A 12,139-nucleotide genomic window follows, 5' to 3' on the forward strand; every position below is an offset into this window, starting at 1 on the left:
CACCCGAGATGCAGTTCTCGCTTTCCAACAAGCGGACTGCCAAGGAGGCTTGGGACGCCATCGCCGCGGCACGCATCGGCAGCGACCGTGCTCGCAAGTCCACACTGCAGGCACTTCGTAAGGAGTGGGAGAGCCTGGCTTTCAAGCCAGGTGAGGACGTTGATGACTTTGCTCTCCGTCTCAACACTCTGCTGCAGAAGATGGTGAAGTTCGGCGATGCCACCTACACCAAGGAGAGAGCTGTCGAGAAGCTTTTCCGGTGCATTCCCGAGAAGTACAAGCAGATGGCTCGCTCGATCGAGTCTTTGCTGGACCTCTCCACGATGACGATCGAGGAGGCGATAGGTCGCCTCAAGGTCGTCGACACCGACGAGCCACAGCCTCCCTCGGGGCCCATCACCACCGGCGGGAAGCTGCTCCTAACTCGGGAGCAGTGGGATGCCAGCCTTGGTGACAAGAAGAAGGGGGAGCCTTCTTCCACGACGGGCGGCCGCAAGCGCGGCAAGCAGCGCAAGGCGCGAAGGGGCGGCAAGGCACAAGGACGTGCCGAAGGTGACGCCCGCGGAGGCGCCAAGGACGGCGTCGCTGGCAAGCCCAAGCCGGCAAAGGACAACAGCTGCCACAACTGTGGCCGGCTTGGCCATTGGGCCAATGAGTGTCGACAACCACGACAAGGTCAGGCTCACGTCGCACAGGCGGCGGAGGAGGAGACAGCTCTGTTCATGGCGCATGCAAGCATCGAGCTACCTTCAGCGACACCAGTCGCAAAGGCTCCCCTCCACCTCGACGAGTCGAAAGCACACGCTCTTCTCGGCGATGGCTCCGGGAAGGACAAGACTGCGGGGTGGTGCCTCGATACCGGCGCCACCCACCACATGACCGGTCGAAGGAAATTCTTCGCCGAGCTCGACTCCAACGCGCGAGGCTCCGTCAAGTTTGGGGATGCCTCAGCTGTGGAAATTAAGGGCGTCGGCTCTGTCATCTTCACCACCAAGATAGGAGAGCACCGGCTGCTCACCGGTGTCTACTACATCCCCGCGCTAAGGAACTCCATCATCAGCTTGGGACAGCTGGATGAGAACGGCTCACGCGTGCTGATTGAGCATGGGGTCCTACGCATCTGGGATCGCCAGCGTCGCCTTCTCACCAAGGTACCTAGAGGTGAAAATCGACTCTACGTCCTTGATGTGCAAGTGGCACAACCGGTCTGTCTCGCTGTCCATCGGGACGACAAGGCGTGGCAATGGCATGAGCGCTTTGGGCACCTTCATTTTGAGGCCCTGAAGCGTCTAAGTGCCAAGGAGATGGTGCGAGGCCTGCCATGCCTCGACCATGTGGAGCAGTTCTGCGACATCTGTGTGCTTACGAAGCAGAGACGACTCCCCTTTCCCCAGCAGGCGAGTTTTCGGGCCAAGGAGAGGCTGGAGCTCGTGCACGGAGATCTGTGCGGCCCGGTGACGCCAGCCACACCAGGAGGTCGACGCTACTTCCTGCTGCTCGTCGACGACCTCTCTCGCTACATGTGGGTGATGGTCCTCGGCAGTAAGGGAGAGGCGCCGGACGCCATCAGGCGTGCGCAGGTTGCTGTGGAGGCGGAGAGCGGCCGCAAACTGCGCGTGTTGCGCACTGACAACGGTGGCAAATTCACGACGGTTGAATTCGCGTCGTACTGCGCTGATGAGGGCATCCAGCGCCACTACTCCGCGCCGTACAGCCCGCAACAAAACGGCGTCGTCGAGCGACGCAACCAGACGGTTGTGGGGATGGCTCGGGCTCTCCTCAAGCAGAGAGGGATGCCGGCTATTTTCTGGGGAGAGGCGGTGCTAACGGCCGTCTACATCCTCAACCGCTCGCCTACTAAGGCACTCGACGGCAGGACGCCGTACGAGGCCTGGCATGGGCGGAAGCCGGCGGTCTCTCACTTGCGGGTCTTTGGCTGCCTTGCGTTCGCCAAAGAGCTCGGCCACATCGGCAAGCTCGACGACAGGAGTACTCCGGGAGTCTTCATCGGCTGTGCGGAGGGCTCAAAGGCCTACCGCATCCTCGACCCAGAGACACAGCGTGTGCGCACGGCGCGAGACGTCGTGTTCAACGAAGGGCGAGGGTGGAAATGGGACAAGGCGGTGGACGACGGCTCGACGCCGATGTATGACGACTTCATTGTCGAGTACGTCCACTTCAAGGAAGCTGGGGGAGCAAGCAGCTCCTCTTCGCCGAGCACGTCTACCCCAGCCCCCAAAACTACATCGACTCCGGTGCCTGCTACACCGACGGCACCACAACCGGCGATGCCGCATACTCCAGCCCCGACAGTCACCACTCCGGGCTCGTCTTCATCAGCACCAGCTCACGCAGAGCACAACCCGATGAAGTTCGCTTCCCCGCTCACTCACGACGAGGAGCGCATCGCGTATCATAGCGGAGAACCGCTACGGTATCGTACGATGGATAATCTACTCGGCGACCAGCCGGTGCGAGGACTGGTGCCACGCGACCTGGAGGCGCAGCTACAACTCGCGTGTGAGGACGGCGAACCTCGGTCTTTTGCAGAGGCCGAGAGAGACGCGGCATGGCGCGCCGCGATGCAATTGGAGATGGATGCGGTCGAGCAGAACCGCACCTGGGAGCTCGCTGACCTCCCTCGTGGTCACCGCCAATCACCCTTAAGTGGGTGTTCAAGCTGAAGAGGGATGGAGCCAGCGCCATCATCAAGCACAAGGCTCGCTTGGTGGCCCAAGGCTTCTTGCAGCAGGAAGGAGTCGACTTCGACGACACTTTCGCTCCCGTGGCACGGATGGAGTCCGTGCGACTTCTCCTTGCGCTAGCTGCCCAGGAGGGCTGGCATGTCCATCACATGGATGTCAAGTCGGCATTCCTCAACGGCGACTTGAAGGAGGAAGTCTATGTGCATCAGCCACCGGGATTTGCGATCCCTGGCCAGGAGGGCAAGGTACTCCGCCTGCGTAAGGCTCTCTACGGCCTACGGCACGCACCTAGGGCGTGGAACGCCAAGCTGGACTCCACGCTAAAGAAGATGGGCTTTGAGCAAAGCCCGCATGAGGCGGCCCTCTACCGACGGGGCAGTGGAGGAAATGCCCTGCTGGTGGGCGTCTATGTTGACGACTTGGTGATCACCGGCATCAAAGATGCAAAGGTGGCGGCGTTCAAGGAAGACATGAAGGCCACCTTCCAGATGAGTGATCTGGGGCTCCTCTCCTATCTAGGGATCGAGGTGCACCAGGATCACTCCGGGATCGCGCTTCGACAGTCCGCCTACGCCAAGCGCATCGTTGAGCTAGCTGGGCTCACCGACTGCCACCCAGCTCTCACTCCGATGGAGGAGAGGCTGAAACTGAGCCGTGACAGCACGACGGAGGAAGTGGACGCTACGCAGTACCGACGCCTTGTGGGGAGCCTTCGCTACCTCGCCCACACACGGCCGGACTTGGCATTCTCCGTCAGCTATGTCAGTCGGTTCATGGAGCGACCAACGTCGAAGCACCAGCAGGCAGTGAAGAGGATCGTCCGCTACGTGGCAGGGACCCTCGACCACGGCCTCCACTACCCTAGGTGTCCGGGGGTGGCACACTTCGTCGGGTACAGCGACAGCGACCACGCCGGCGACATCAACACGAGCAAGAGCACGAGCGGGATCCTCTTCTTCCTCGGCAAGTGTCTCGTGAGCTGGCAATCGGTCAAGCAGCAGGTGGTGGCCCTGTCCAGCTGTGAGGCCGAGTATATAGCAGCCTCCACCGCCTGCACTCAGGCGCTCTGGCTCGCTCGACTGCTTGGTGATCTCCTCGTCCGAGACACCAGAACGGTGCAGCTCCTGGTGGACAGCAAGTCCGCCCTGGCCCTGGAAAAGAACCCCGTTTTTCACGAACGGAGCAAGCACATCCGATTGAGGTATCACTTCATCCGCAACTGTTTGGAAGAAGGGAGCATCGAGGCGAGCTACATCAACACCACGGACCAGCTAGAATACCTGCTCACCAAGCCTCTTGGGAGGATCAAGTTCCTCGAACTCTGCTCCAGGATTGGGATGATTCGACTCTCCCACAAGACGACGTACAAGACTTAGGGGGGGAATGATGGATAAGTCTATGTACTATGGTCTTTGTGGGGCTGCAGCACATAGTCCTTTGTGGGGCTGCAGCACATGGTCCTTGTGGCTGTTAGGATAGAATCCTTGACCATCAAGGACTGGCAGTTAGGATAGCATCTTGGACTAGCATCTTAGCAGCATCTTAGACTAGCATCTTAGCATATGCTTGGCTGGCTAGCAGCCTATAAATATGTATCCCCAACCCCTCAGGTTGGCATGGCATTGTGTGAGAAATAAACCAACGAAAATTGTCCCAACTCTCCTAGTGTCATCCACAACTATCAATGCTCAGGCTGAAAGGTCTAACACAATCCACCCACATGGCACCAATTCCAGATAACCAATTCATGCCGAGTATAATATCATAACATCCGAGATCGAGTACACAAAATTCTGTTGTGAAGGTGTGAACGTGGCATGTCCATACAGCTTTGGGCACCATAGCTATGCTTTGCACTTTCCCCCATTAGCAATGGCCACAGTTGCAGGTAGGGCCTTGCCTGGGTAACTGAAGCCTTTGTACGGTGTGACTGCTGAAGAAGTTAGTAGAGCTCCGCCAGTCAAGCAAAATCAGCACCTGCTGCCCACATAAACCTCTTTGCAATCAGATCGTTTTGCGACGACCTGCTACAGCTCATGGAGAAATATGCATCAACCCTTCCTCTTCACTTTCAGACGATGATTCATGTTGCGAAGCATTTTCTTCACCAAGAGTAAGTGGGTGAGCTCCTTCCAGCAGATGCAGCAAATCTTCAATCAGTTCCAGTTGAACTGAGGGCAGACATTTCTAGCCACAATGATATTTTATATCACCGCATTTGAAACATAGCCCTTTTTCTCTGTGCATGGCTTTGAGTGTTGCAATCTTCAAAGCTTATTGGCGCTTCCGCGAGACCCAAAAGTGGGTTCTTAAGGGAGACGCCAATACGGCATATTTCCAGGCTATTGCCAATGGTTGGCGCCGACGGTACTCCACCCCCCTGCTCTGGGACGGAGAGGCCCTCCTTCAGCCGCCTGGGGACATCCGCGCCCACGTTGACGGCTTTTACAAGGCCTTGTTCTCCTCCACTCCTTGGAGTGGTTTAGCCATGGCACTAGATTTTTGGACCAGATTTTTGGACCGTTCGCCAGTGTGCCTCTGCCGAGGAGAATGCGGCCCTTACGGCCCCGTTCTCAGAGGAAGAGGTGTGGACTGCCATCAAGGATATGAATCCTTCCTCCGCACCGGACTCGGATGTCTGCCGGTCAAGTTCTTCCAGTCCTTCTAGGGCTCCGTTAGACAGGAGACGATGGCCCTCTTTGAGGAGTTCTATGTTGGTTCCATCGACCTCCACCGCCTTAACTACGGGATCATCACGCTGATTCCCAAGGTGACTGGCGCCTCGGACATCCGTCAGTTCCGGCCTATCACGGTGATCAATGTGATCTTCCGCATCCTGGCAAAGGGGTTCACCAATAGGGTGACCCCACTAGCCGACCACATCACCCATCCCGAATAGTCGGCCTTCATCCGAGGACGCTACATCCTGGATGGGGTCCTGGTATTCCATGAGGTCCTCCATGAAGTCCGCACCAAACTCTGTTTGGATAGCCCTTGTCGTCCTGAATCTAACAAGCTTGGGTTTGCTCGATTCGGAGCTCGTATGCGAAAGTTATGGCTGTTTCAGTGGCGAGCGGTAGTACCGCTGGACCTAGCGGTAGTACCGCTGGAGTTGGCGGTAGTACCGCTGGCCCTAGCGGTAGTACCGCTGGCTGGCGGTAGTACCGCCCCTAGTCTGCGGTAGTACCGCTCCAGGAGCTTAGTACCGCCTGCCTAGCGGTTGTTCGTGGACGGACCTTTTTGCGAAGATTTTCTTGGCGGTGGTAGTGCCGTTGCACTACCAGGGGTCCAGCGCTAGTACCGCTGGGGCCAGCGGTAGTACCGCTGGAGTGCCAGCGGTAGTACCGCTAGCTGGCGGTAGTACCGCTGGAGTGCCAGCGGTTGTACCGCTGGAGTGCCAGCGGTAGTACCGCTGCAGCCAGCGGTAGTACCGCTGGAGCTTGGGCAGAAAGTGGGGGTAACGGTCTGATTCCTTCCCCCACTATATAAAGGGGGTCTTCTTTCCCCTTGGTCTTATCTATCCGTTGAGCTCTTGTTCTACCTCCATTGTTGACATTCTTAGAGCTTGATTACTCTCTATCCCTCCAATGATTCTTGCTTGTTCTTGAGGGAAAAGAGAGAGGAGATCTAGATCCACATCTCCACCAATCACTTTCTCCTCTATGTGAGGGGAACCCCTTGGATCTTGATCTTGGAGTTCTTTGTGAGCTCCTTGTTCTTCCTCTCATATTTCTCCATAGCTTTTGTTGTTGTGGAGGGATTTGAGTGTGAGGGACTTGACCACTTCGTGTGTTCTTGCCATTGCATTAGTTGCATCGGTTTGAGTTCTCCACGGTGATACGTGGAAGTTAGAAGTTGAGAAGCTTACTACCTTTGGTACTTAGTACCCTTGATATTGTTCTTCGTGGATGCTTTGGCGTCCTAGAAGCTTGGTGGTGTCTCGGAGCTCAATCATTGTGGTGTGAAGCTCCGGGAAGCGTCGGGGTCTCCAATTAGGTTGTGGAGATTGCCCCGAGCAATTTGTACGGGTACCGGTAACCGCCCCCAAGGGTTGCCACATGTACGGGTTCGGTGACCGCCCCCAAAGGTTGCCATTTGTACGGGTTCGGTGACCGCCCTCAAGGGTCCCTTAGTGGAATCACGGCATCTTGCATTGTGCGAGGGCGTGAGGAGATTACGGTGGCCTTAGTGGCATCTTGGGGAGCATTGTGCCTCCACACCGCTCTAACGGAGATTAGCATCCGCAAGGGTGTGAACTTCGGGATACATCATCGTCTCCCCGTGCCTCGGTTATCTCTTACCCGAACCCTTTACTTATGCACTTTACTTTGTGATAGACATATTGTTTATTGTAATATATCTTGCTATCACTTAGTTGTTTATCTTGCTTAGCATAAGTTGTTGGTGCACATAGGTGAGCCTAGTTGTTTGTAGGTTTTGTGCTTGACATATTAAACGTTAGTTTTATTCCGCATTTGTTCAAGCCTAAACCTTAACTATTTTAAAGCGCCTATTCACCCCCCCTCTAGGCGACATCCACGTCCTTTTCACAGTTCTCATAATGTACTACCAGATCAACAATAGTCATAACATAGTCCAAATGGAGATGAAGGGAGGAGTTCAGACTTTCGCTTCTCTGATTGCTACGCATACCAAGAAAAAATCCATCTGAAAGATATGAAGCTGTCCATAGTGTCTTCTTTCTGTACATCCTGTTAAGCCACTGTTCAGTTTTAGGTGTGTGCCACCTAACAATGAAAGCATTCCATCTCTTCTCAAAGTTGGCTGGCGAGGTCGCATAATAAATTAATTATTTGAACTCCATAAATGATTTGTGATAAAGGTGCCTCTGCATATTTTTCTCCACATGCCATGAACAAAGACGATGGAAAATATCCGGAAGAACAGTACGAATAGCTCGAATCATTGAAGCGTCTCCATCTGTGATTACTGATTTTGGTTTTACCTGACAATTTGCTTTCAGAAAGGTCTCGAGCAGCCACACATAGGTTCCTTCGGTCTCGTCGGACACAATGGCGCAAGCAAACACGGTGGTGCAACGATGATTATTAACACCGACGAATGGGATGAACGGCATACCGTATCTGTTCATCTTATACGTGCTATCAAACACAACCACGTCTCCATAATCCTGATAGTCTCGCCTAGACTGTGCGTCACACCATAACATGCTCTTCAATCTCCCCTCTTTATCCAGCATATACTCAAAAAATAAGTCCGGATCTTTCTCCTTTCTACTCCTTATTATACCAATCACTGTGTCAGCATCACCTTTAGCAAGGAGCTTCCTTTTCTCTGTGCAACATAGGTTGTACACATCACGCCTCACAAGTCCGCATTTATCATACGAACCGTATCTGTTGATAAAGTTATCAACTATGATGTGCTTTCGGATCCCCTTCCCTGATAGCGCTAAAATCTCCGCCTTCTGGAAATCATCTATCCGTCTATGTGACCACAAAAATGGCACCTCATCGGGTCGAGCGAGGTCATGGTTGTTCTCATCAAAAAATGCCGCGACGAACCAAACTCCACGGGCTTTATCCAGTTTCACCACCAAGTGTGCACTGCAATCGCAACGAGTCTCCCCCCTTAACCTGCGGGTGCGGCCATCCATGGTTATAAATTTCCTCCGCCGTCTTCCTTCTCTGAAGCAAACAAACCTCCTGAACCTTATAATTCCTGCATGACCTTTTCCTCGTTTCACCTTCTCTTTCCTAATGTCGAACCCACGCTCTTTCACGTGATTGTTGTAGAACATGTACGCATCCCCTTGGGATTTAAATGTCATTTCTATAACCTTACAATGCGTATCCAGCATCTTTTCCAACTTCTCAGTCTCTGCAATGTCAATCTCTACTTCACCGTCATCATCGATACAATCATTTATGTCCTCCTAAAGAAATACATAAAAAACCATGAGAGTTATGCTCTATCATAATCTAGCTCACACTACTGGCTACCGTACAAAAATGATTGAACATACCTGATTTACATTATTGTAGAAAGAGTCATCCTTATTATGTTTCGCATTCTCAACATCCACATCTTCCTGTACAATAAATACACACATGAAATAAACATTGTATTGTATTTTACAAACTTAAAAATCTAAATATATATCACTTACGTTTTCACTGCATGTATCATCTTCATTATTTTGAAAATCCTCTGAAGGTAAATTATCATATGAAGACCATGATTCATTGGCGTTATTATAATCATCATCATTAATAGAACTGTTGTCAGTTGCATCATCGGTATCTATATCATACTCATCCTTCGAATAACCAGTGTACTCCTCCATTCAAACACGTCAAGCACTATACAACAGTAAAGATATAAAAAATTACAATTAAATTTTTGTATGAGACTCGGTTTTATTTCAACAACTTAGGTTGCAAACCTACGATGACTCGGGCGGAAGGGGATGATCCTTGACGGGGCGGCGGCTTGGTGATCGGGAACAGGTGGCGGAGTGGCGGTCGGGAACGGGGTGACGTCGTCGGCGGCGATTGCCAGGTGGTCGGCAGTGGTGAACGTGGACGGGTCGGCGGCAGAGTGGTTGCCGGGAACGGGGCGGCGTCGTAGGCGGCGATGTGTAGATGGGCGGCACTGGCGAACGCGTGGACGGGCCGGCGACGGGGTGATCCGCGACGATGTGATGGTCCGGAACGGGGCAGTGTCGTCGTCGGCGATGTGGAGAAGGTGCGGCGGGGGCCGATGTGGAGAAGGTGCGGCGGGGGCCGATCGTCACGGGCATCGGCGGCAGCGAGGTCAATCGCGGGCGACGTGAATTAGGTCAAGCGACGGGCTGGCCCAGCATGAACGACGAGTCAACCGGGGGTCGGGGGCGTGGGGTGCGACGTGACGAGGCGACGGTTTTCCACGTCAGCGGTGCCGACGTGGCGAGGCGGGGACGGGGAGGGCCGACGTGGCGGCGTACGTATATACTCTACGCGAATACGTTTGAAGGAAATGACCTTTCTATCCTTCTACGTTTTGTGGGGAGGGTGTACCGAAGCGGGGCTCTTCCGTCTTGAACCTTCATCTCCATCAGGCCTGTTGTGATAGGGGCTTTGTCTTACTTCTCCTAATTTTCTTTACAAACTGCAACAATCTTGTATAAACTTGTAGCGAATATAATAGGGATCATTATATTTTAACAAAGTGTGGGGCATTTTCTAGGGTTAACTTCTAATTATGGTGTATTTTATTTATCTGTAAATACCTCATCTGTAATTTATGTTAGAAAAATAGATGCTATGGACAAGATTCTCTCAAAAGAAAAGCACCATCGCAGGTGATATTCAGCTATAAAACTGTTTAAAACTTGCTTGCGCAATCGCCTCAATGATGAAAGTTTGAGCGATGATGTTACTTGTTATGTTTTGAAAGAAGAAATCTAAAAGGTCACCAATGCTCGAGTGGTAATTTTCAGATTTTTAGCCATGTATAAGTACTTTCATTTGGGCATTTTTATTATGTCCTACTAGTAAGTTTAATTCTATTTTTATTTTGTAGGTTATCCAACCTTGTTGTTGAACAATGTATGTTGGAATTTGGAAATGCAAGGCATACTTTTCAAGTAATTATGTCCCTTGTTTTATCATTATTGCAAGCATTTTGATGGCAACCTTTTGTGTTTACAAATCACCTTCGATTATATTTAATAATATGTGCTGGAAGTGATAAATACACCTTTATTCAATACATTGTTGCTTAAAAAATTATGCTTTGTTAAAATGTTGCATCGGGTAATATTTGCTCCAGCTCCGTCCTTGTCCCCTTTGATGTTCACTATGGTAAAGTACTTTCGACTATTTGTACTATGAGCGCTTTCTTTCTAATAAATACTCTAATGCCAGCAGAGTGGAAGTACAGAGGTGGCAGAGCTATAGCAGAAACATTTGTGATTATATACGGGGTTTGTGCCTTGCACGTCGTGCCAATACAAAGAGAAATGAGTGACATTGTCAAGGTGCTCCTCTGCCAGCAGAAAAAGATAGACGAAAGGGAGTTGCAGCAAGAAACAAGCCTTTGTCAGACGGACTTGTATGACAAAAAAAATGTTAATAACATGCCCGATAACTTTCATGTAAATATATGATAATAAACGTCCATTATGATTGATAACTCACGCGCAAACATTGTGATAACCTTTGACCCAAGAAAAAAGTTGTTGACAAATATACACTGATAACTTATATGAAAAAAATAACATGATAATATACGCACAATAAAGCTGATAATTTACTTAACCGAACTGTGGTAATTTTTTAACAAGGGGAAAAAGTTGTGGAACCGCCTTTCCCTGAAGTCATGTCTCCTAGCATGATAATCTATGCACATCAACTTTAATAACTTACTTAGCCAAAACATGATAACTATTTTTGACTTGTGGAGAAAGAGTGTTAAAAAATCATATGGTAAATCACAAGGCGAACAAGGATGGGATTTGAACAGCAAAAAATCCAAAAAAATAATAATAAATGGCTTGATAACTTTGGCATGAACCACATGATAACGATCCTCGAAGAAAAAGATATTGAAAACAAATCTTGATGCTAATAGTTTTCATATTGTAGTTTTATAGCCTAAAAAATTATGCCAAAGCTGAGAATTAAACTCAAGACTTTAATATTAAGATCTTAACACACTAGCTAACTCATCCACTGCTTGGCTCCTAACAAGTTTAAATAAAATACCACTTTTTGACCATCCGAGGTGGAAACGTTGTTACCTCCAATAACTTCTGTGTAAATAAGATAATAACTACGTACAATTAATCTGATAACTTACATATAAACGTATTGGTAACTTTTCACCTTGGACGAAAAGTTCTAGAAATATGCTCTAATAACCAGTGCAAATAGTATGATAATTTACGCACCAAACACCCGATAACTTACATACAACACATTGTTAACTTTTTATCCATGTAAAAAATGTTACTGAAACATGTCCCAGTAGATATTTTTTATGTCGAAACATACCCAGTGTGAAGTTACCATTACCCCATGCTAAAGTTATCATGCTTCTCATAGTATAGTTATCAGGCTTATCATAGTATAGTTATCATGCTGCTCAAGTCATAGTTATCACGCTGATCATGTCAAAGTTACCAAGCAAAAAAATTATTATCGCTGATATAACAGAAATTTTTTTTTTCAAATAACCTTGTATATATACAATAAACAACAACTAAAGGTGGCTTAGTTGGTTATTGGGCTCAAAGTCTAATGAATACCTTGGGTTCAAGTCCCCTTTCTAGCACTATTATGTCCAATTGTTTATAGTTCTATTGCTTCAACAACAATCTATATAGTTGCGACCAGTTGCAACTTTAAGCTAGTTTATACAATGTGTCCGGATGCTTTCTATCTAGATTTTGTTTCAGCAGAACTTCCTGA

Source organism: Hordeum vulgare, chromosome 5H (assembly GCF_904849725.1).
Source record: "Hordeum vulgare subsp. vulgare chromosome 5H, MorexV3_pseudomolecules_assembly, whole genome shotgun sequence".
Taxonomy (NCBI): domain Eukaryota; kingdom Viridiplantae; phylum Streptophyta; class Magnoliopsida; order Poales; family Poaceae; genus Hordeum; species Hordeum vulgare.